This window comes from Acomys minous (assembly GCF_964271855.1).
Source record: "Acomys minous genome assembly, chromosome: 10".
In the NCBI taxonomy this organism is placed as follows: Eukaryota; Metazoa; Chordata; class Mammalia; order Rodentia; family Muridae; genus Acomys; species Acomys minous.
In genome coordinates, this window is record NC_140491.1 from 99,005,827 (window position 1) to 99,029,588 (window position 23,762).

At 37.4% G+C, this 23,762-nt stretch overlaps 1 long non-coding RNA gene across 1 annotated transcript; it reads right to left on the reverse strand.

Moving 5' to 3' along the window:
- Positions 1-207: 207 nt before the first annotated feature.
- Positions 208-23,762, reverse strand: LOC311606427. Its single transcript, XR_014782351.1, has 3 exons — positions 23,691-23,762; positions 1,401-1,517; positions 208-328 (listed from the first exon to the last, which is right to left on the reverse strand). It is a non-coding gene; the product is annotated as an uncharacterized lncRNA (long non-coding RNA).

Consider the following 23,762-nt stretch of genomic DNA (forward strand, 5'->3'; position numbering starts at 1 on the left):
AGATGGTCCAGTGGATACTGGCATTGCATCTCTGGGTCTTAATCAGTTTATTTGGCTTCTGGAACACTAATTTTAAGAAAGCTAAGTTGTTAATAATAGGAATTAATTAATATTTGCATCTATAATTGGAAATATAGTTTGGGAATACTTCAGTTTTATGTAAACACGTTGTTTTCAGCAAATTCTTTAAAAATTCATGATAACATAGTCTTAAGCAATGCAGCGATTACTGAGCCTCCTTCCCCATTGACCTGAGCTCTGAGGAGTAGAGTCTGTGTGTCTCAGGATGATGTGCATGATTCCAGGAACATAGCAAGTTCTCGTCAATCTGATAAGTGAATAAATGGAGATGTTGCGTCATGGGGAAAAATTAGAACTATTTAAACTAATACATTTTCCTCTAAGCAATGTTTCAGCTGCATATTGTATCAGCTACAAAATATCGCCTGCCCCCATTGAATCCATTCAAAATATTTAAAAATTTTAAATCTCTTTTATAGTTCAGGCATTATTCAGGAATCTGATGCTGACTTTTCAAATATTTTGAGTTTTCCTCAAAGATCTGTGTTGTGCTTCTTGTTTTGTCTTTTTTTTTTAAACTATATTTTAGTTAAGAACATACTTTAAAATCTATATTTGTATATGGAGATTTACTTCATGCTTAGTATTTGGTCTACCTTGAAAAAAAACATGTTATCTTTGTACTTGAAACGTTGGGCTCAGAGTGTCTATACCTGTCATTTATGTCAATTGTGTAAAGAGTTTCAAGCCTTTCAGAGCCTTGCTGACTGTTTGTCTAACTTCCTCTCATTGATGGTGAGTGGAGTATTCACCATTAGGTTGAAATTTCCATTTGATACTTTTTTCCCCAGTAGTATTAGCTTTTACCTCAGGTCTCTGGGCGATTGAAGCTCTGGTTCTTGACTATCCAAAGTCATGGGTTTCTTCTTGCAGAGTGGGCCATAAGTCAAATCTGACACTGGTAGGATACTCCTACAAGATCTGTTGGGAGCTGGAGAGATGGCTCAGTGGTTGAGACCACCGCCCGCTCTTCCAGGGGTCCTGAGTTCAATTCCCAGCAACCACATGGTGGCTCACAACCATCTGTAACGTAATCTGATACCCTCTTCTGCAGATAAAGCACTCATATGCAATAAATAAAATAAATAAATCTTAAAAAAAAAAAAAAAAGATCTGTGACACCACTGCCCTGCCTAGTGTGTTTCGCACGTAGGCCAAATTGTAGGTCAAAGTTTTTATGGTTAGGTTGGTGTCCACATTTCTTTCCTTGTAGCCCACAGAGTACCTATCTGTATCAAATTGACTACTTATAAGGGTGAAGGGCCCATGTAGGCATAAGTTCAATTTCTCCATGTTCAGTCGGTTGTGCGGATGTTTACCTCAGCAACGAGGGCCCACTGTTCAGTTTCGGAGAGCATCTTTTGTCTTAGCAACAGCCTAGGTGCCATGGGAACCCTTCGGCCAACAGTTCAATTGACTGCAGCTGGAAACTTCACCTGGAAAAATGAGCAGGCCAGTCAAGACTTCATTTCCCCTTTTACTAGGAATCCTCATTAAAATCACCTTCCTACATTACAGGAAGTTTTCACTGCAGAAGGTTTCCACACCACCCCTAAGATGGCCCTAATCTCAGGCATATCTCTTAGCATGCTCCTTCCGCCCTGTCTCTACCAATTCCTTCTCCCCTGCTCCCATCCTCATCCACCCCCTGTTGGCCCATATGATCTATAAAATGACTTCTAAAGGTGTTGTGCTATACTTATAGATCAATGCCTTATCCAGTCATCACTGAGGTGCTTCATCTCACAGCAGATGAGAACAGATGCAGAGACCCACACCCAGACATCATGCAAAGAGAGAGTCTATATTAGAGATTTCCATAAAATCCCTCCCCTCCGAGCTCTGGGAACACCAAGGAAGAGGAGATTGAAAGATTGTAAGAGTCAGAAGAGATGGAGGAGACTAGGAGAACATAGCCCTCCACATTAACAAAGCAAGGAACATACGAACTCACAGAGACTGCAAAATCAAGACCAGGGCCTATGTGGGTCTACATATATTATATGGTGTATATATTATATGTTTCTACCTTAGCATATTTTATGGGACTCCTACTGTGAAAACAAGAGAGTCTCTGACTCTTTTGCCTGCTCTTGGGACTCTTCATGTTAGGTTGCCATGTCCAACCTCAATATAATAGTTTTTGCTCCATTGTATTATATTTTAATTTGTCATGCTTGGTTGATATTTCTTCAAAGCCTGATCTTTTCTAATGAGAGACAGAAAGGGAGCAGAGTATGGAGGAGCTAAGAGTACAGTAGAAAGAAGCTATAATCAGGATACACTATATGAAAAAAGAATCTTTTTTCAATAAAAGTATCTGTGCTTCTTTAGCTTTCAGATTTTGTTTACTATATCATCCTTCATTGCTAGATATCTTTGCAATAGTAAACATTATGTATTCTTGTTATTGAACTTAAACTTATAAAGCCACTTTCAAATTTTTATTCCTGTGTGCTTCAGTGTATGTGCATAATGGGAAGAGAGTGTGTGTGTGTGTATGTGTGTGTGGGGGGGGGGACAGGTATGAGCAGGTGCAAATGTGAATGTCTTTCTGATGCCTGTTCTGTTCTCCATTTTGTGGAGGCAGGCTCTCTTTTGTTTTGGTAGATTACTGTATGCTTCAGGCAAGCTGGCTCACAAACTTCCAGGCCGATTTCCTGTCCCTGCTCCTATCTCAGTATGTGAGAACCGGGATTTTGTATGTCACCATATCTAATATTTCACACGGTTGCTGAGTGTGCAGATTGAGCACATTTGCCTACTGAGAAAGCTCCCCAGTCTATATGATTTATATAATGTTTGCTTTTCGCGTTTGATTTTGTCTCTTATTAATATAACTATCCCATTTCCGCTATAATTATTTTTAGTCAAACCATTTCCCCTGCATGTTCATCTTTCAACATTTCTATAACTTGGAATCTAAAGTGAGTCTTTTAGGTTTGTGCCATAATTCAGTTGAATAGCATGACTGAGGCTCATCACCCCGGAACAATAAATATGTAGATATATCATACATAAAGAAAAATGGCAGATTTTTCAGGATTGTTAGCCTTAACTGTGAACTTGACACAAACTAGAATTATCCTGGAGAAAGAATCTCAATAGAGTTCCTCTCCACATTTGACCCATGGACATGGCTGTAGGGATTGTTGTGGTTGCCTTTATTGATGTGGGAAGACTCACCCTGAATGTGGTTGTCACCTTCTGGCAGCAACCCAGATGAAAGGATGTAGACATGGTCAACTCCCTTGCTGCTGTTAGAATCAGCTTCTTGCAGCTTCCAGCACAGAGTGAAGTCTAAGGCTTTTCAGGAATAATCCCTAGGCATCTAGCACCAACCTGATACTGTTGAAACACTCAGCAACTACTCAGCTTTCATACTCTCCACGATGACAGGCACTGCTGGACTCCTCCAACCATATTATGTAAGATGTCTTAAATATCCTTTAAATATATTCATTCTATTAGTCTGTTTCTCTAGAGATCTCTGACTAGCATATATTCTTACACTACTATTATACATGACAGCCACAGTGTCTTTGGTGAGACAGGTTTTAATAACCCCGTAGTGAATGGAGTTACTGGTACCATTTGAATTGTATTTATGACTTGACTTCCTCTTACTTCTGTATGGCATTATTTTGTTGTTGTTGTTAACTTTACTGTCTTCTTCTGTGTCAAAAACTATGGTGTTAAGTGTACATTTTATCAAGGGGGGATGGGGAAGGGATGAGGGAAGGGGATATAATCAGGATATGAAGAATTCAAACTGCAAAACAAGCAGGTAACTTATATTGCTAATCCCACCACATAGGAATATCTCTGAGACTAGATAGACATGAATTCCTACACATAGACAATGCTTTTTGTTGGCTACAGAATTCCTGTGAATTATTATTAGATGCTATTCTTCATATGGCATGAATGAAAATTTGCAGGTGTCTTTTTTTCTGTGCATAGAAAGAGCAGAGAACAATCCTTAACTGTTCTATGCATCACACACACCTTTTACATTTATAATTTTAGGACCGTATAATGCTTGTGAGAAATTATATGGTTTCAGAACAAAAGAACCAGACACTCAGGCTGGAGAGATGGCTCAGAGGTTGAGAGCACTGATTGCTCTTCCAAAGGTCCTGAGTTCAATCCCCAGCAACCACATGGTGGCTCACAACCACCTAGAATGAGATCAGGTGCCTTCTTCTCATGTGTAGGTGTACCTGCAGGCCAAACATTGCATACATCATAAATAAATATTTTTTTAAAAAAGGAACCAGACACTGATGCTGGATCCCACCTGACAGGATTCATTCCTCTCAGCATGCTGCACACTGACATCTGCATCCTTCATGTTCCAGAACCAAGTGCTTCAGTTGCTGTTCCTCATCTGAATAGGACAGCTCCTGGGACAGCTTAGAAGAAAGGTTCCAATCCCAATTGGTCCAGCATTTCAGAATGTCCCACACTGGACTCTATTTAAACCTGGACTTTCTCAACATTTAGAATCTGTACCACAAATGTTATTCATACCTTGATTAATCATTTTCCACAATTCCTTTGGGCCCCTACAAAGCTATGTTTTGTCCCAAATCAGCAAGAATAAACCTTAATAAAATGAGGACCCATTTCCCTTAAGGAGGGTTGGGTAAGTTCTTGTTGCTTTCTTGGGCTTTAGAGGTTCATTTCTAATGGGAGTTGGTTATAAGTTATTATTGGTCTTATTTGCAGAGAAAACAAGTTTTTAGTCAAGGATGTCTTCCTTTTCTATTATCTTTCATTTGACGGTTTGGAGATAGGGGTTGAAAAGAAAGAAAGGGGAATATAGAAATATATAGGTATGATAGGACAAATGTAGATTAGTGAATCTACTACTCAACTTAATGCCTTAATTGTTATTTACAAGGTTATTTTAATTCACTGATATAGAATTTTGAATGTAGATGTAAAATAAGTTTGATTTTAGATACATTGGTATAGAAATCAAATTTAAGATTATTCCTCACACATTATATATATATATATATATATATATATATATATATATATATATATATACTGTATTATGTGGTATTGTCCCCATACAACTCAATTATAACACAAAGTTTACTTCCAATACTTTAAAAGTGCTATTGCAGACTGTTTAGAATAATTAAGTCATACAAGTTAATACATGTATGGTATGAAATGTTGTGGGGTTTTTGCTGCATGTAAGATGTAATGTTTTTTAATCATGCTGAAAAACACTCCACCTTTTCCTTTAGGTATCATGTCTCTGCCTTGAGAATGATTAAATAACTTTAAATGCTATATTCTTAGCTGTTGCCCCTCGTCATTACGATCATCAAAATCTATACTATTGTGTACTTAAAGTATTAACATAAATTAAGTTCAGTAAAATCAACAAATTGTCCCAACACAAGCCCATTTCTTCCCACTTTGGCTATACTGCCCTCACATATGTCTTATGTAGGTGTGCTATGAACCCCAAATGCATGGTTGTACATGTTGTTTTATGTGGTCACATAATTTAGAATAATTTCTAGAAGAATGAAAATACAAATTGACAATACTATCCTTTTTCCATTGTACAGATTTGGCATCTTTGTCAAAAATCAAGTGCCCATAGGTATATGGATGTTTTTCTGGATCTTCAGTTTGATTCTATTGATCAACCAGCCTATTGCTGTGCCAGTACCATGCTGTTTGAATTACTGTTGCTCTATAGTACAGCTTGAGATCAGGGATGGAGATCCCTCCAGAGGATCTTTCCTTGTACAAGATTGATTTAGCTGTTCTAGGATTTTTTGTTTTTCCATATGAAATTGACAATTGATCTTTCAAGGTCTTTCAAAAATTGTGTATGTATTTTAGTAGTGATTGCATTGAATCTGTATATTGCTTTTGGTCAGATTGCCATTTTTACTATGTTAATTCTCCCAATCCATGAACAAGGGAGATAAAGATCATGAGAGTGGTATGGGAGAATGGGGGGATCATCCAGGAACCCCTGAAGAAGACCATCAAGACTGGTGGAATTGGACCCTGGAGGCCCATACAAACTACTGTACCAACAAAGGACAATGCATGCAGTAAAGCTAGACCCCCTATTCAGGTCTAGCCAATGGTCAGTGCATTCTCCACAGTTGTATGGAGAGCAGGCACTGACTCTGACATGAACTGTGGTACCCCTATTTAACCACTTCCCCTTGGTGAGGAGGCCTGGTGACACTCAGAGGAAGGGGGAGCAGGCTACCCAGATGAGACTTGATAGGCTGTGATAATATTGTGGGGGAGGAGGCCCCTTCTGTCACAGGTCTAGGGGTGGGGAACAGGGTGAAAGAGGGAGGGAGAGGGAACAGGAAGATACAAGTGAGGAGCTAACAATAAGGATTTAATCTGAATAATAAAATGTAATTAAAAATACATTGACAACATTCTTTTTTACATGTATTATAATTTATTCAGATTGCATCCTGATTGATATCCCCTCACTTGTACCTTTCCATTCCCCCTCCATCCCTCTTTTACCCTATCCCCTCCCCTAGACCTCTGATAGAAGGGCATCTCCTCACTCACCATATGATCACAGCCTATCAGGTTTCCTCCAGATAGCCTGCTTACCCTTCCTTTGTGTGCTGCTGGGCCTCCCAACCAAGGGGAAGTGATCAAATGGGGGACATCAGACTTCATAACAGAGGCAGTCCTTTATATAAGTCACATATTTCAATTTTCTTTGCCTCTTTTTGTGGATTTGTCTTTTGTTCAATCTCCATTCACTCATCTCAAAGATGTTCCTTCATTTTTTTTTAACCTAGGGTCTGATGACAACAAATTCTGGTTTGCTCCTCTTAATATTATCTGGCTTTCATATGCTACCTTTTATCCTACAGATTTTTCTGAAGAAAAATGTTAGCCATTAATCTTATTTCTATTTTCTGGCTAGTTTTAAAGAGTTTCTTAATGGGTTTAAGTTCCTTTTTTGACTATAACATCCCCACTTTTTGCTATTTGGAATACACAAACATCCTGGGTACACCATTGTTTGACATCAACTTTTAGAAGGATTTTTTTGTATGTGTGTGTGTTTATTCTTTTTGGAAAGTTTTTTTATTATGTTTCTTTTTTAACATATACATTTATATTATTACACATGAGTAAAATCAACTACATACAGCTGGAAGAAGCATGAGACAATCAGGAATTATATAAACGTTACATTCATAGTGATTTGACATTTGTATTTGGCAAAGTTGAAGCAAACATTTTTCCTATCTTGTTGGGTCTAAATTTCTTAATGGAAATTAATATCTATCTTATGGACTATTTCCTTGATAGATGCCAACTACCAATATTGAACCAAGATCAGGTAAACAAATTAAATAGTCCTATATCTCCTAAGGTAATTGAGGAAGTCATCAAAAGTCTCCCAACCAAAAAGAGCACAGGGCCTGATGGATTCAGCACAGAATTCTACAAGATCTTCAAAGATGAGCTAATACCAATTCTAATTAAACTCTTCCACAAAACAGAAGAAACAGAAGGAACATTGCCAAACTCATTCTATGAGGCCACTGTCACCTTGATACCTAAAACCACAGAAAAACCATACAAAAAAAGAGAATTTCAGACCAATTTCTCTTACGAACATTGATGCAAAAATACTGAATAAAATACTTGCAAACTGAATCCAAGAACACATCAAAAATATCATTCACCATGACTAAGTAGACTTCATGCCATGTATGCAGGGGTGGTTCAATATATGGAAATCCATCATATAAATAAACTGAAGGAAAAAGCCACATAATCATCTCCTTAAATGCTGAAAAAGCATTCAACAAAATCCAACAGCTATTCATGTTTAAAGTCCTGGAGAGAGCGGGAATACAAGGCACGTACTTCAACATAATAAAGGCAATATACAGAAAGCCTATAGCCAACATCAAACTAAATGGAGAAAAACTTAAGTCTATTCTACTGAAATCAGGAACAAGACAAGGCTGTGCATTCTCTCCATATCTCTTCAACACAGTACTTGAAGTTCTAGCTAAAGCAATATGACAACTAAAGAAGATCAAGGGGATAAAAAATAGGAAAGGAAGAACTCAAACTATCACCAAACTATCACTATTTTTAGAAAGATTTTATTGATTGATCTTCAGATATCCTTTTCTCCCTCTGCTGTCTCTGTGAGTCTCCCATTATACCTGTGTTTGCATATTCAACTTCCCCCACAAGTCTTTGAAGTACTCTTCATTTTCTTCAGTTATCTTCCCATATTTTCTTTATAATTGATTTTTTTCTACTGAATTGACTTCGTTGTTTCCTCTCTACTGTCATTTCATATCCTCAATTGCATTATTGTACATTCCAATTCTATAGTGCCTGATTGTTTCTTTTAATAAATTTCTTTATTGCATTAAAAAACTGAGTTATCTTTTAGTCTAATTGAGTTTCAGTTTTTCAACACCTTTACAATTTGTAGAAATGTTTTATTTTGCTTTAAAATGTTTATCTATAAATCAAAGATCTGAGAAAAAAAAAACCTTTTGTGGCCCCACCCTACCGCACAAAGTGTGCATCATGGGTTCCCACTTCTCTGCCTGTTTACTTTATTTTTGACTGTGGAAAGGTGTATTTTTTTTTTTTTTTTGCCACATATGTTGTACCAACTCTACGGTTTTTCCCTAGGTATTTTTTTCTGGATAGTATATCCTTATTGTTGGCATGCCTTTGTTGACTTTTGTACATGTTCTACTTATTCTTTGTGGTTGACTTGTACCATAATGACCAATGAGCTGCAGTCACATAACAATATTATAACCAAACATTAGGCAGAAGTCCTTGATGCCCTAAATCAATAAAGGTCCCACCCTGTGAGTGGACTTAAGTGAGTGTTGAAACAGTTTTTAAGTTGAGGAACTCAGCATTTGATTTATATTTTCAATTTACAGCCTGTACTTTACTCAGGCACTTCTTTCTTGATCCTACTGCTGTTTCCCAGCATCCAAAACTTAGGACACATTAATTCTAAAGCTGTTATTTTTCCCCTCTGGAACTAAAGCCTCTCATTTTATGTTCAACTCCAGGTCACCCTGACACTGACCTCCATATCACTCCCTGGTAGCTGATATTCCTGATTATTTGGATACTAGTTATCTCCTTGCCATCTCTCAAGGCCTGGACTGGCCTTTGCTATGAACAATTGAGTTTACAAATAAGAACCAATAGAAAAAGAAAGTTTCAGAAGAGAATATACTTCATCTACATGGTAATTTTGTACAAATGCTGCTATTGTACTTTGTCCTCTTAATCATCCAGTACCTATTTGTTGCATTAAAGTAAGGTAAATTATAATAATTTCTATTTTATTGCAACTTCTTTCTTATTATTTGTTATTTCTCAAAGATTGAGAACATTTTGTAATTTTTATACTCATTTTTCATGTAGTAGCCATCAGATAAAGATTAAGAACAAAATAAAATGCCTATTTTCATAAATCAAATATTCTATCATCTATTTTAAATTGCAAAATTAAACTCTCACATTTAAGTAAAGAGCCCTTTCTGTATTAGAGATGGGCATGTTTTTAGTAACGAGGCACCATGGCTGCTGTGCCGTCTCACAGATAGCCATAAACTAATGATTCTTTCTTAGTATAATATGCATATTAATTAGTTCCTACAGCACTTGAGAGACTTCTAGACTATTCCCACCAGCAAGGTCAGGAAATGCATCCACCTTAGTTAGCAGCAAATTTAAAAATCCTGAAGCAAGTTAGGGTCACAGAGAAGAGTGAACACCCCAAGGGAAGGGCAAAACCGGAGCTCAGAATTGTTCACATCCCTGAAATGATACCATGTGACCTAATCAATGGACTTCATTTGTAAGCAGTCTAATCCCCAATACCCACAATTGGAAGAGACAGACCTGTTCAATTAATACGTGGTCAGGGTGCTTTCAGATTTAGTATTGAAAATGTAGGTGTTCCACATTAAAATTCAAGTATTCAAATGCAGCATCTCAGGAGGATTTGGACTCAGTAACGACTGGTGTTGAGCTATGTATAATAAATAATATAAAGAAGTTTGCCCACTAGAATTTAAACTATGTTTATGATGTATGCTAAGGTAAGAATGCCAAACATTCAGCTTTTAAACTTTAAAGGCTATAGATTTCTTGAATACAGAAAACGCAGGAAGCAAATAAATAAATACTTCTTATTTTTTTTTAATCTCACAAAAACTGACATGAAATTTCCCTTAAGGTTTGTATTGCTGAGTAAGTATAGATATAAATATATGATTCTATTTTAGAATATCTGAATTGTTTCAAGTTAGTACAAAGGAAATAATTAAATGATATATTTGATTACTTTAAAATTATTAAATTGTTCTACTGCTATTAGGTAAACTGTCTTTATAAATATAACTATGTACTTGAAGGAAATAACCCCAGATGTTAATAGCTCTGGAGTGTGGTCAAGATAAGCAGGAAATTTACATTTTTGAAGTAACGTTTTATCAAGTTCTCTATGTATACTTCAATGTGGAGACTTTAGTTATAAGATAATGTTTAATGTAATGATATGTATGGCATGCCTATGAACAGAAAAAAACAAATTCCAAAACATAATATGTGTGTTGAGAACAGTAAAGTAACCAAAGGTGACCTTCTTAAACACAAGTCTTGGGACTTGGGCTTACAGTAACTAAGAGGGAGCAAGCCACTTGGCGCTGTGAGCATTCATGTCACCATCTGAACACGAACATATTCTTGTCCAGTGGTAAGAGGGCCTGAGATGGCAACCAATGCTCTAGATATGGCCAACAGTCATGTATTCTTTAGACTATGCTTTTAAGCAGCAAGAAAAATTAACTGAAAGATTTCCAGTAAATATCTATGGTCCCCGCCCCCCAAGTCTGAAGGTCTGACAGGGCATAGGACAGTAACGCCAATGTGGCAACACTTAGCTTGGGCTGCTTATCCCACTCTCAGCTCCTCAGTCTCAGTCTCAAGTGTGTGACTATGTAACAACTCAGTTTCTATTTCCAATGTTCTAGATCTGCTTCAATCCTTGTTATCTTACAAGGGCCCAACCAGAACACATGCCGAAAATACTGTGACCCCTAATTCAAAGCATCTTTTCAAATCCTAAGATATTGTAAATCTCTAATGCTTGTATAATAGGTGATCCTTTATTCTCTGGAATGACAAGCTGTTATTTTGAGCAAAAGCAAAACTACACATGAAAAATAAAATAATACAGTTATGATCTAGTACAGGACATGGTCGCAGAAATTTAGAATGCCTGTCCTTGTTCAATTTGAATAAATTTAATCTAATTAGGTCAAGGTCTCTGGGAAAATAACCCACTTGAAATTTGGGCAAAAAAAGAATATAACCTATGTCTTTAAATGGAATCTAGGAAGAAAGGTTCTGTGCTTAGGACATCTTTCTGCTCTTCCGTGAGTCTGAGTTCAGTTCCCAGCTCCATGAAGCATTTTACACTTGTATGTAACTCCATCTCGAGATAATCAGACACCCACTTCTGGCCCCCAAGGGAAGTCACACACATGTGCGAACCTGTGCACACTAGATATATGTAAACATCAATAAAACAAATCTAAAAAGATAAATAAGAAAGGTTATAGTTATTGTACATTGTCATGTTGGCTGGATTTGAATCCATGATAGACACTATGCCATGTCAGGGGGCTTGGCACAAATGAGAAAGATGAACTAGGTAGTGGAATTCACCCTTTTGTGCTTTCTGATCTCAGACACAGTGTGACCAGTTGTCACCTGCTCTTGTTGCCATAGTTACAGCCACTCTTACTGCCTTGCCTTTCTTTCCATAATGAACTATACTCTCAAACTATTCTAAAATAAACTCTCTTGCCTTAAATTGCTTCTTACTAGGTCGTCGGTCACAGCAATGAGAAAAGTAGATAAGACAGAGGAGTAATTAATTTTTCTAAGTGTATGTATTGACAGTGTACTAATCTATTCATGTCATTATTTGATTTGGTAAATCTCACAACTTATGACTGGGAGGCCATCTTACACATGACAAGAATGAACATCTTAAGAGTACAATGACTTGCTTTTCCAAGAGCATACAGCTAGTAATTCTCAGAGACAAGCTTTGAACCTGTTTTCTAAAGTCATTATGAGGCAATGTCTAACACATAAAAACATGCAAAATGTGGACCCTAGATAAATTACCAGTTGAAATCTCTCCCAGTAAATTATAGTACATATCACAATAAGCTTCAACCTTGCAATCTGTTAAATGTCTAAAAGCCATTGCATTCATTCACTTTGAAAGGTTGAATATAATTGTTTCCAGAGATGATCACAAGCCAAGAAGAGAAGCAGTGTGCTCACACTAAAAGGCAAGGAAGTATGACATGGACTGTGACACATACTTGCCCACTTATGAATTCATCCACTTCATAGAGGTTCACACTGATATCCCTTAGTCAAATTCTGTGTTTAATAAAGTTGACTATTATAGTAAAACCTTTCTTTTTTTTTCAATTTTTTAATTCTTTTTTTTATTAATTTATTCTTGTTACATCTCAATGGTTATCCCATCCCTTGTATCCTCCCATTCTTCCCTCCCTCCCATTTTCCCCTTATTCCCCTCCCCTATGACTGTTCCTGAGGGGGATTACCTCCCGCTGTACATGCTCATAGGGTATCAAGTCTCTTCTTTGTAACCTGCTGTCCTTCCTCTGAGTGTCACCAGGTCTCCCCCTCCAGGGGACATGGTCAAATGTGAGGCACCAGAATACGTGAGAAAGTCATATCCCACTCTCCACTCAACTGTGGAGAATGTTCTGACCATTGACTAGATCTGGGTAGGGGTTTAAAGTTTACCACCTGTATTGTCCTTGGCTGGTGCCTTAGTTTGAGCAGGATCCCTGGGCCCAAATCTGCCTTTCATAATGTTCTCCTTGTAGGTTTCTAGGACCCTCTGGATCCTTCTACTTTAGTAAAACCTTTCTAAAACTCCCACTGATATAAAATTATGGATACCACATGATCCTAAAAGCAACATTTTAAGAAAACCAGAAGAATAGCAGGGTGTGGTGGCACACACCTGTAATCCCAGCACTCAGTAGGGAGAGGCAGGCAGATTTCTGTAAATTCAAGGCCAGCCTGGTCTGCAAGTGCGTCCAGGGTAGCCAAGGCTACACAAAGAGAAAGCCTATCTCAAAAAACCAAACCAAACCGAAACAAAAGAATACTAGGAGAAAGAAGTTGTGTACTATAATTTTTCTTAATTTTTGAAAGAGACAGTCTAACTACACATGTATTAAAAAGAAGCAAATATCACCTAAGAAACCGTTTTTGACCTTTAAATTTGGATTGTATTGTTCAAAGGTTCATTTTATCCATTGCCTTTGTGGTCATGGTCATCAGTGACTCCATTGCATCTCAGGAAATAATCCAGCATACAGAGACATTTACTGGGTCAAGACTTTCTCTTACCATGTCATACTATGTAAAATTCACATGCTCATAAAATATTGGTTATATTAATTAGCTGCAAAGATAGGAGACATAGCTAATCCTATTGTGTATTTTAAATGTGATTATGAAAAATATTTGTTTATGCTACACATAAAATTTAAGTCTCTTTTCTCTAAAAGCCAGGCCAAATAGCAAAACCTGGCCTCCTGTTTGTGCTCTACAGTATAACATCTCTTGATTACTCTGACAGAGTTCCAGTCACAGGTTGTGAGTCAGAAAGAGGGTTTTCAATGTCCGGCAGCTAAATGTGTCAGCCATGACATTTCTGAAAGTTCTATTTTTATATACAGAAAGAAGGAAAAAACACTTCTTTGTATCTGTCCTTTGCGAAATTCTCGGTTTCACTTCAGCTTTAGATACGTACAATGGTGAATGCATTCTTAGTTAACATGACAAGCAACTGACATTTTTAAGCTGGAATGATGCATGTAATGAAAAAATAATCGATGCAAGTTTGTTCCCTCTGCATTCTTATTCCCTTTCAGGCATAAAGCCTGCTAAAATGCAGTTGAAATAATACAAACTGCAATCTGTATCTCACTGTTATCCTAATCCCTTTTCCCCTCCATATATGGTTTATATTAACATGTTGAAATGTAACTTGCTTGAGTTAAGATATTATGTGAACTGAGAGACAGTATTGTTTGGAAACCCCTTTTAATTGGTCTACGGGGAGATTTCCTGTATATACTAAGATGATTGTGTGTCTGGATTATAACTAACTTACCTTTCTTTTGTGTTTAAATATGTATTTGAGACAAAACATTTTAATATTTCTTAGGCTGGGTTTTATTGCTAAAATTATTGGTTGGCAGTCCTAGCATGAATGGAAATTTCTGATTGGCTGTCATATCAATGTCAGCGAAGCCCAGGAAGTGCATGGCTCTGGCTGTTTTCCTTATTTTTATTTATAAATTCTGTTTCATAACAGCAATAAGATGCTCCAGGCCTTGCAGTTCTAGGGGATTATTGCACTTGTCAGGTGGTAAAAATCCCTGCCCCTCTGCCTCCTGTCTCAACACCACTAGAGGCATCTAATCACCAAGAAATGCTACTCCTGGGCTCTCTTAATGCTTTATTATGACATAGCTAACTTTTAAAATAAATCATTGATTTTGAAGGCTGGAGTTACCATAAGAGAATCCAAGTAGTAGCTAAATAAAGGAAAGAAAATCAAAGTGTAGATTTGAGAAGCAGAATTGTCCAAGCCTTGGCTATGTGGCTGTGAGTCTACATGAATTCTAATTTCTAAACTTCAGTACATGTCACATTAACATTCAGAGGCTTTTCTGTTGTGGGCTTAAATACAGGCATGTGCATATATGTGTTTTCACCTGAATCTCTAAAGCTTCTTTCTTACCTTACAAATAAATATTAACTTGTTCATATGAGAAAGCATGTATAACATAGGTTGAATATGTAAGTATGTCTATGCCATGTTAGAGAAAATATATTTTCCTTAAGCTGAAAAGATGTTTTTATTTATGAAGAAAATCCTACATGCAGCAATTTACATGAAAATTCCAAAAAAAAAAAAACACCTGAAAATATTGAAGAGCTTGGGTATTTTTTTCTGTTTTTGTCTTGTGTTTTGTCTTTTTTAATTAATAAAATATAAAATCCAGACCTGTTATATAGCACTCGAGAGAGAGGCTTAAGCTTGCAGATTAAATTTCTATTTCTACATAATTATTTAGAAGTAAGTTTATATTTCTTCATCCTTAGTATTGTTCCAAGGAACAATGCAAACTGAAGGGGGACAAATTATCTTTTCAGGCCGAGAGTATCAAAGTTTTTCTTGGAAAATTGCCAGTTTTAGGGAGGGGGTGTTTATGGCCTAGGGAGTTGCTGTAGCAATAGAAAAAAAAAAGATTAACATTTTGCACATGTGAGATTCATGGAAGGCAGGATACAGCTGTAAAGAATTAACCCCTCTTGAGGGATGTACTAACACAGAGCAGCTGAGGGGAGACCTGTTGGGAAAGAGGAAAACTATGCAGAGTACAGATGTCCTCACAGAGAAACGCAGAAAGTACACTGGGGATTGGACAGCTTTTGTCTTCACTTATAAATGAGCAGATAACATCAGAAATCCTGAGACAAAGGGAGCCAGTTGCGACCAATTAAAATGTATCACAGAAGTGTTAAGTAAGCACTCTGATGAGTTGTTTAATAAAATAGGTACCACAGTGCTCTGCTGATGGGATCACACTCAGACAGTGTGAAAGGAAGGTGAGTCATCCATGAAAGGATGCTCTGGACTTCCAGTGTCTGGAAAAGTCAGCTCACTGAATGGTGGAAACTCATTTTTTTTCCAGAATCCACAGACCGCAATTAAGAAACAAAATAGTAAACAGACCTGCACATTTTATCAACAACAAACAAGGAGTCTGATTTCGACTTTAACTGAAATAAGAAAGGCAGTTAATTCCCTTCAATGAAAAGGAACTGAGGTAGCATCATTCCAGTTGCCTTTGAACCTGAGGCAAAGATGAAAATCTGCACACTTAATGTATGCATTATTCAGATCTTCAGATTCCATACACTAACAGGTCAATGGTCCTCAGCACCTGAACTCGGGTCTTCTGAGGGTCCCCTAGACTCTTTGAGAAGTTGTAGGGGTCACACTTATTTTCATAACAATACTGAGGCTGTATTGTTTTCATACTATTTATCCTCACTCGAGTGTTTGATGGGCTTTCCAGAGCCTACTTGTCACAGGATAACATCAAATTGTGACTAATAGCATGTGTGCTTAGGAGCTCTGTCCTTTGGGAACTGTTAGTTAACTTCTTGATGTCATCAGTATGTTTTAGGATATATCATATATATATACATATATATGTATATCTATAGATATATATAGCCAAGTTTTATATATTTATTATAAAACGTGTGTGTGTGTGTGTGTATGTGTGTGTGTGTGTTTGTATTCAAGTTTGAAATGTTCTAACACATGCTCATTTAACCTAACTTAGGCTATCAAGTCTACCTCTGCTTTTGAAGTTTTTAAGGTTTTGGTATGGTATTAAACATATTGACATTGCTACTAGCATGACTAGAGAACACCTAGTGTGTTCTGTGTACATTGCAGGCTCTACCATTAGAAGCAGAACTTATAAAACTAACAAATTAACTTATATTCTACTTTCTTTTGCCAAGCCTACCATTGCCCTTCTTGTGGTCCAGCTGTTCCTCCAAGTCTCTCTCTCTCTGTCTCTCTCTGTCTCTGTGTCTCTGTCTCTGTCTCTGTCTCTGTCTCTCTCTCTCTCTCTCTCTCTCTCTCTCTCTCTCTCTCTCTCTCTCTCTCTCCCTCTCCCTCTCTCTCTCTCTCTCTATCTCTCCCTCCTTTTTCCCATTTTAAATCTATATTAAAACTCTGTCTTAATAAACTCTGCATCAAAAACAAACAAACAAAAGCCCAAACCACGGTTTCAAGCTGCTCTCATGAATGGACAAACAGACACATCCAGCATTCTCTTGAGACCTTTTCAGAACAGGGTTACCCAGACATGCTCAGTGTGTCTGTGTATTCTCTGCATATTGCTTATTTGGTTTTGTATGGTCCTGCATGAAAGATACCACAAATATATGAATACATAATGTAGACAGATGACTAGGAGAAAGGGAATATAGATTTATTAAATTCACCAACACTGGAACCTGGAACAATGGAACCTGAAGTGGTGAGATGACTGAAGATGAAATATAATTTTAATAGAGTAGGGAACTAGAGATCATGCTGCACGCAAAGTAGGGGTGTAGTATATAATTCTTAAGGAATAAAGGGTCATCTACAAAAAAATCAGTTGGGGCAGTTCCTCTGACTTTCACTCTCTCTGACTAGGTTCTGTACTCCGTGCTTTATGTTTAATGAAATTTCCGTATGAAGCTTGAAGATAATTGTATTTCTGTTGGTGGTTTAAACAGTTAGGTAGTTAATGGACACAGAGAGACAGACCTTACTTCCTTTGCTGTTCCCCAAAGGTACCCAGTTTAACTTCACCCAATATGACAACATTTTTGAGTTGCAACAGATACAATGACAATTGTACAATAAGACTATGAACTTTATAGAGAAAAGAGAGATTGAATAACTACATTATAAAGAAATGGGCAAGCTTGGAAATGTTTAGTGAAAGGGTTGTGGTCACATGCTAATGTACTGTGTTGGGAACATGACACCAGCACCCAATGGCTATGAGTCTTCAAACTTTCCCCTCTGACAGCAGTTCGCAACCTGTGGGTCACAAGCTCCTTGAGGTCACATATCAAATAGCCTGTATATCAGATGTCACAATTCTTATCAGTAGAAATGAAATAATGTTATGGTTGGGGATCACCACAACATGAGGAATTGTACTAAAGAGTTGCAACATTTGGAAGGTTGAGAACCAAAGCTCTGTGGCATTTCAGACTTGGTGGTTATTTTACCACTTTGTTTTATCATTATTATATGTTTTGCCCTAGAAATAGAGAAAGGGGCATCAATCACTTCAGTCATTCTGACACTTCCTCAGGAATTTTCTTCTGAAATCTTGATAAGTCACTTAAAGGGAGGATTCTGTTAGCATTGACCTCTGTCAACTGACCTGACTAATTAAAGAAACGGGGGATGGAATGATTTTAAAGAAAAAATATGGCTGGATTGACTATGTAAATGATTATCCAGGGTCTTTCAAATAACATCTTTCTTTTAGCTAAGACTATGTCGGTTGGTCATTCAGACAGATACCTACCTATATAGGATCACAAAGGCAAGACAATGGATAATATATGGGAACAGCTTGCAAAGCCAATCTGTGCCGTACTTGAGTTAACTACTACAGCACCTTTCATGCATAGGCAGCTGTTAATAGACCTCCTTTCCCATTCCCAAGTTCTTCTTTCCTCAAATCACAACATTGAAATCCTAACTTTTATCTTCAACACAGTAGTAACATGTGCTTTTGTGAAGCAGCATGCACTTCATAAGGGATAGGGCCTTTCCCTAATGAGCCAGAATCCTCCACCTTCTTAGGGTTACATGATCCAAATATCCCACCCCACCCCATTACTTTTAAGACTTCACTGAAACACCAGCATCAGCTCCATTCTGACAGATATATTACACAGTACCTAAATACTGTACTTATTAGCTAGCATATTCCTTATAATTTCCCATCTGAAAATGATGCCATGAAAACATCCTGTAGTGGAAGCATTTGTCAAGCTGTGATCATTAATAGTAACTCTACTATAAAGACAACAGAGTGTTCAGGGGAAATTAATGCAACCATTCAACACAATTCTATATTTAATTAACACAATAATGGTTGGCAGTTCAACTGTTGCTTTTGTCTAATATCAGCATTCTATCATTCAAAAATAGAACAGGAGAACTTGGCGTGTATATGATATTTTTTTTTTATCACTGAGGCGTTCTATTTGTCTAATGTAGATAAACCTATTGAAAGTGGATGAAGTTTATAATCTTATTGTATTAATCCTACCAGACAGAGTAGCTACTTAATATTCTTGGAGTCATATAGAAATGAGTGAGGCTGAAGAAATTGAGTCACAAAATTTATTTCCTTCTTAGGTTTTTAGGATCCTTGCTGTATTGACATAACTGCACTACCAGAAATGTTTCCCCTGTCCAAGGCATTGATTACAACACGCCAGCTGTGTGATATGAACATCTGTACACGACATCACAGGCATTCTCTAAAAACTAACCCACCACAGATGATTTCTTGTCACTCAAATGAAATCTGAAGATCTTAAGAAATTCAACAGACTTGCAACTGTTGACTAAATTACAGCCCTCAGGCCAGGTTTAAGAATTATCCTTTTACTACCTTGTCATAATATTATTTAAGACATAAAGGTAAACATTCCTATAAACAAGCATATAAGCCACAAAATCATTACTGCTCAAGACAACGTGACAACGATAAGAAGGAACAAATAGAAACCCGCCAAAACAGAAAATTGATGCCGGGGGATGGGGGCCAATGTACTTCAAAGCAAGGATTAAAATCTGGCAAATTAATATTGGTCCCTTATGATGTCAGAAAAAAAATTTTGAGTCAACAGATTTTATTGAAACCCTCAAAGACTAAGGAGGACAAATGGTGAGTTCGGTGCCATAACCAAAAACAGAAAAAGAAAGAACAAATCTCACCCACTGTACCACCATTCACAGGAGTGAACAAACCCAAACACAAGAATGTTCAAATTCTCATGTACCTGCTACAAGTGAATGTCAATGACCTAACCATTTTTATCATACCTTTCTTTTAATCATATGAAAAAGGGAATTTACATGGCATAACAAAAGATACACAACATTGTAAGACTGTTTCCATTAAATGAAATCATTCAGGTACTCTTTAGAGTTCAACCAAAAGAATGTTTCTTAACTGCTGGGACCAAAAGGGAGAGACCATAAGCTCTAACAAGAGCAGATAGGTAACAAAATGTTTTACTAATCTGAAGTTTTCTTGCTTAATGTTTTTCCAACTTGTCATTTGAATGATATCAAAAGTATCTCATGTGGATATTTTCTTTTAAAGGTGTTATAGTTCATATATTTAACAGTCAGGGGGAAAGTATTTTAGATGCCAGAAATTTGTAAGCCCTGGCTTCATGTAGATTAGTGTCCAAGGCATTCTGATAAGGACATAGGAATATATCAGGAAGGTCAGGGATAAGAATAGTTGACTAAACCCCATACATGCAGAATAGGAGAAACAAACCAGATGGTTCAACCAGGAAAGTTTCCGTCCTGCAGCGTGAAACACCATCAGTGTGATTCGCCAGGATGTTTTCACACATGATGATCGAAATTCACTTATTCTTTTTTAAAATGCCTATCTAATTATAATTTATTTACATTGCGTCTCAATTGCAATCGCCGCACTCTTTTACTTGTGTAGGCCAGCTTGTTTTCGTAAGTGACTACGATCTCTGACTTCAACTGAGCAAGGCTTCTACCTACAGAAAGTTTCCGAGCGTCCATTGCTTTAGAAATTCCCTTGCAGCTTCTTTTTTGGGCTTTGCCTGGCTCCTGGACTCTAAACTCACTGGCAAGTACAGGCCAGTGACTTGCAGGAGCTAAATGACTGAAAGGTGGCTGTGATCTCACCTTAGGTTTATCAGCTTTTAGACTGGCCAAGTGGCTCACCCGGTCGTGGCCAACACTCTTAACTTTCACTGGAGATTGAGGCGACTGCTTTCAGAGGTTAGAGGAAGTCGCTTTCTGCCCAATGGAGGTGGAACAGATTCTTTTGAAAACAGCAGGACCGAGACTTTGCCCAAAGTCAAATGTTTGTTACCAGAGTAACAGTACACAACAGGAGGATTTGTTTCCTGTACGACTGAGCAATTTGCTGAGTTTTAGGCCAAACTCCTACTAGTCCGACTTGGCTGAAGTTGTCTCTCAGTAAACACATTAGCTTTATTAAGAATCAGAGTCTTAAGGCATGTACCTACAATACGCTCTTCAGTCCAGACTTCCCGAGGAACACCCAGACAACTGTTTGTTTTTCCAGCTAACAAATGAAGGAGAGAAACTCTTTGACATTTCTGCTTGGGAAAACTGTTCAGATACTTGGATGCATTTTTAAAATCAGAGTTTGGGGAAGAGACTTAAGCTCAGCTCAGTTAGCACGCCTTGTTCTCCTCACTGCTTTAATTACTGCTCAAGGGAGACAAAGTTGGTTGCTCCTGGCTCCTAGGCTGCTTGGGGGTAGCTGTTGTTAGAGTCCTCTTGAGATAATGTTTCTTCTGGGTCAGTCCGAAGAAACCGCCAGCAACAATGGCAATCCCCAGGGCAGCACTCCAGAGGGGGGTCTAGATTCAGCTGTCAGTCACCTTCAGCTCAGAGCCATCAAGTGTATTTACACAAAAGCTGGTTATCACAAACCTTTTGAAACACTAAAGAGGAGATTTACCCATCGTTGAGTCTTAGGTTTGGTTTTTTTTTCTTTTTATCTTGAAACCCCCTTCTTTTACTCAGTCTGTCTTTCCTCCCAACCCCCAACTCCTCCTCTAACTCCCTCTGTGAACTTCTAAAAGCCCCCCCCAACCCACATCTTTTGTTCCACTCTCAAGCTAACTCTGCTATTGTGTTAAGAGTTGGAGCCTAAGCTTGGATATCACTCATGAGGAAGAAACACCTGCTATCGCACCAGCAATTTTAATTCTAATATTTTGTCTCCAAAAGGGCAGAGTTTTCTAGGATTGAATGATAGATTCTGCGATGCTGATCGCCGCAGTTGTACAGTAGTAAATATTTCTTTAAGCACATATTTTTCTATGCCAGCATATTCATTCACAGGCCTTTTGTGTGCATCTTTTTCTTTATTTCTTCCTTTTTTCTTTCTTTCTTTCTTTTTTTTTTTTTTTTAAGATAAAGGCTTTTGACTAAAAACATATTAAAAATTTAAAGCCTGGGACAGTATGCCACTGAAAAAGAATTCCCTAAGACAAGTGATATTTTGTTCTTTCACTACTACTGAGTTTCACATATAATAGGAGCAATTTGGTTGTTGTTTTCTGTGATTTCTATACTGATTTGCAGTATATTAAATGAGTGTTTTTTTCCCCACTGAGTTCCTTACATCAAAGCTGTGGTAATATGGCATTGGAAGACAGTTTTGATTCATAAAAACTATAAATACAATGTCACACTGAAAGGTGAGCCTACCTCATTGATATATAGAGGATTGTTAGAATCAGGCTAACAAACATCCCACAGCATAATGCCTGGAAAGAGTATCTATAATTGTAGTAACCTGGTCTGTTGCGTAAGAACTGCTAGTGATACAGAAAACAAACAAACAAACAAGAAAAACAAACACTAAAGCAAAGCAAAGAAGAGAAACTTTATATTTTATACTTAGAACACAGAATTAGAGCCCTGGCTTCCAGAGCTCACGCCTTGGACCAGACTGCAGCCCTCAACAGTCACAGAGGCTGACCCTTCCAGAATCTACCTGTGCATATTCAACATTCCAAGGAAAACTAACTGCATATTCTTTTTATTCAGGTGCCACTATTTGCCAGCATTTAGTACTGGCAAAGGCACAGCAGTGAAAGGACTACTAGCAACTAAACATGGAGCAGAAAGGGCCCAAATAACATAAGTGTGTGAGGATGCACACAGCTGATGGTTAGGCAATTTTAATTATTCTGAAATGTTATATTATTTATAACATTAACGTATTCCCTGCAGGATGGCTGTGGCCATTCAGATCTGCATGGTTATGTTCCATCCCATGGTTGTCCCCTACAAGTTCTTTGTTCCCCTTACAATATACTCCAAACACATCAGGCTTTGGCTTTGTTTTGCTTGGCAAAAGCAGAGTGAAGGTACATGGTTTTACATGCAGATTTAAACTCCTGTGAAAGGGTCAGGTGATCTAACCATTAATAACATTGTACATTGTATGAATTAAGCACTTCATAATAACTTTTTGTTTTCTGTATTGCTTTGTTTTTATAAATGTTACTATGTTTTAAAAACTTGTAAATACAAAATACCGCACACCAAAATTTCCCTGACCCAGGCTATGCCACTCAGTGAATGTCTACACAGTTAGAGTAGCCATTCTGGACCTGTGGAACTTTACATTGGATTTTACACTTTCATTATCAAATATATTCTTATGCACTTGGGTGGCAGCAAAAAGAAAGAAAGAAACAAACACCTATAAGTTATAAGTAGAAAACCAATTATTTTTATGTCCTCTTTCATAACTTGTCACCAGCATTGAGTCCTTTTTCAGTCCTTAATAGGCAAGCAGTCTGCCTAGTTCTCTTTTCTATACATTATGCTATATCCAAATGTACACGAGCTTACAGATACACATATATTATGGGCTAGGTTCCACATATGAGGGAGAACATTTTTGCTGAGATTTTATGACCTTGCTTAATGTAACAAATTATGAATTTAGCCATTTTCTAGTAAGTTATTCTTGAGAGCTGAGTGATATTCTGTTTCATACAATCACTCTTTGATGATAGTTTTGCTGTGTTGAGGGGGCTTCTTTCAGCTATGCCAGTATCAGACTTACCATAACAGATGTGTATCTCCATATATTTGTGGAATCTCTTCACTTTCCAAAGCCTGTAGTGACCAATTAAAG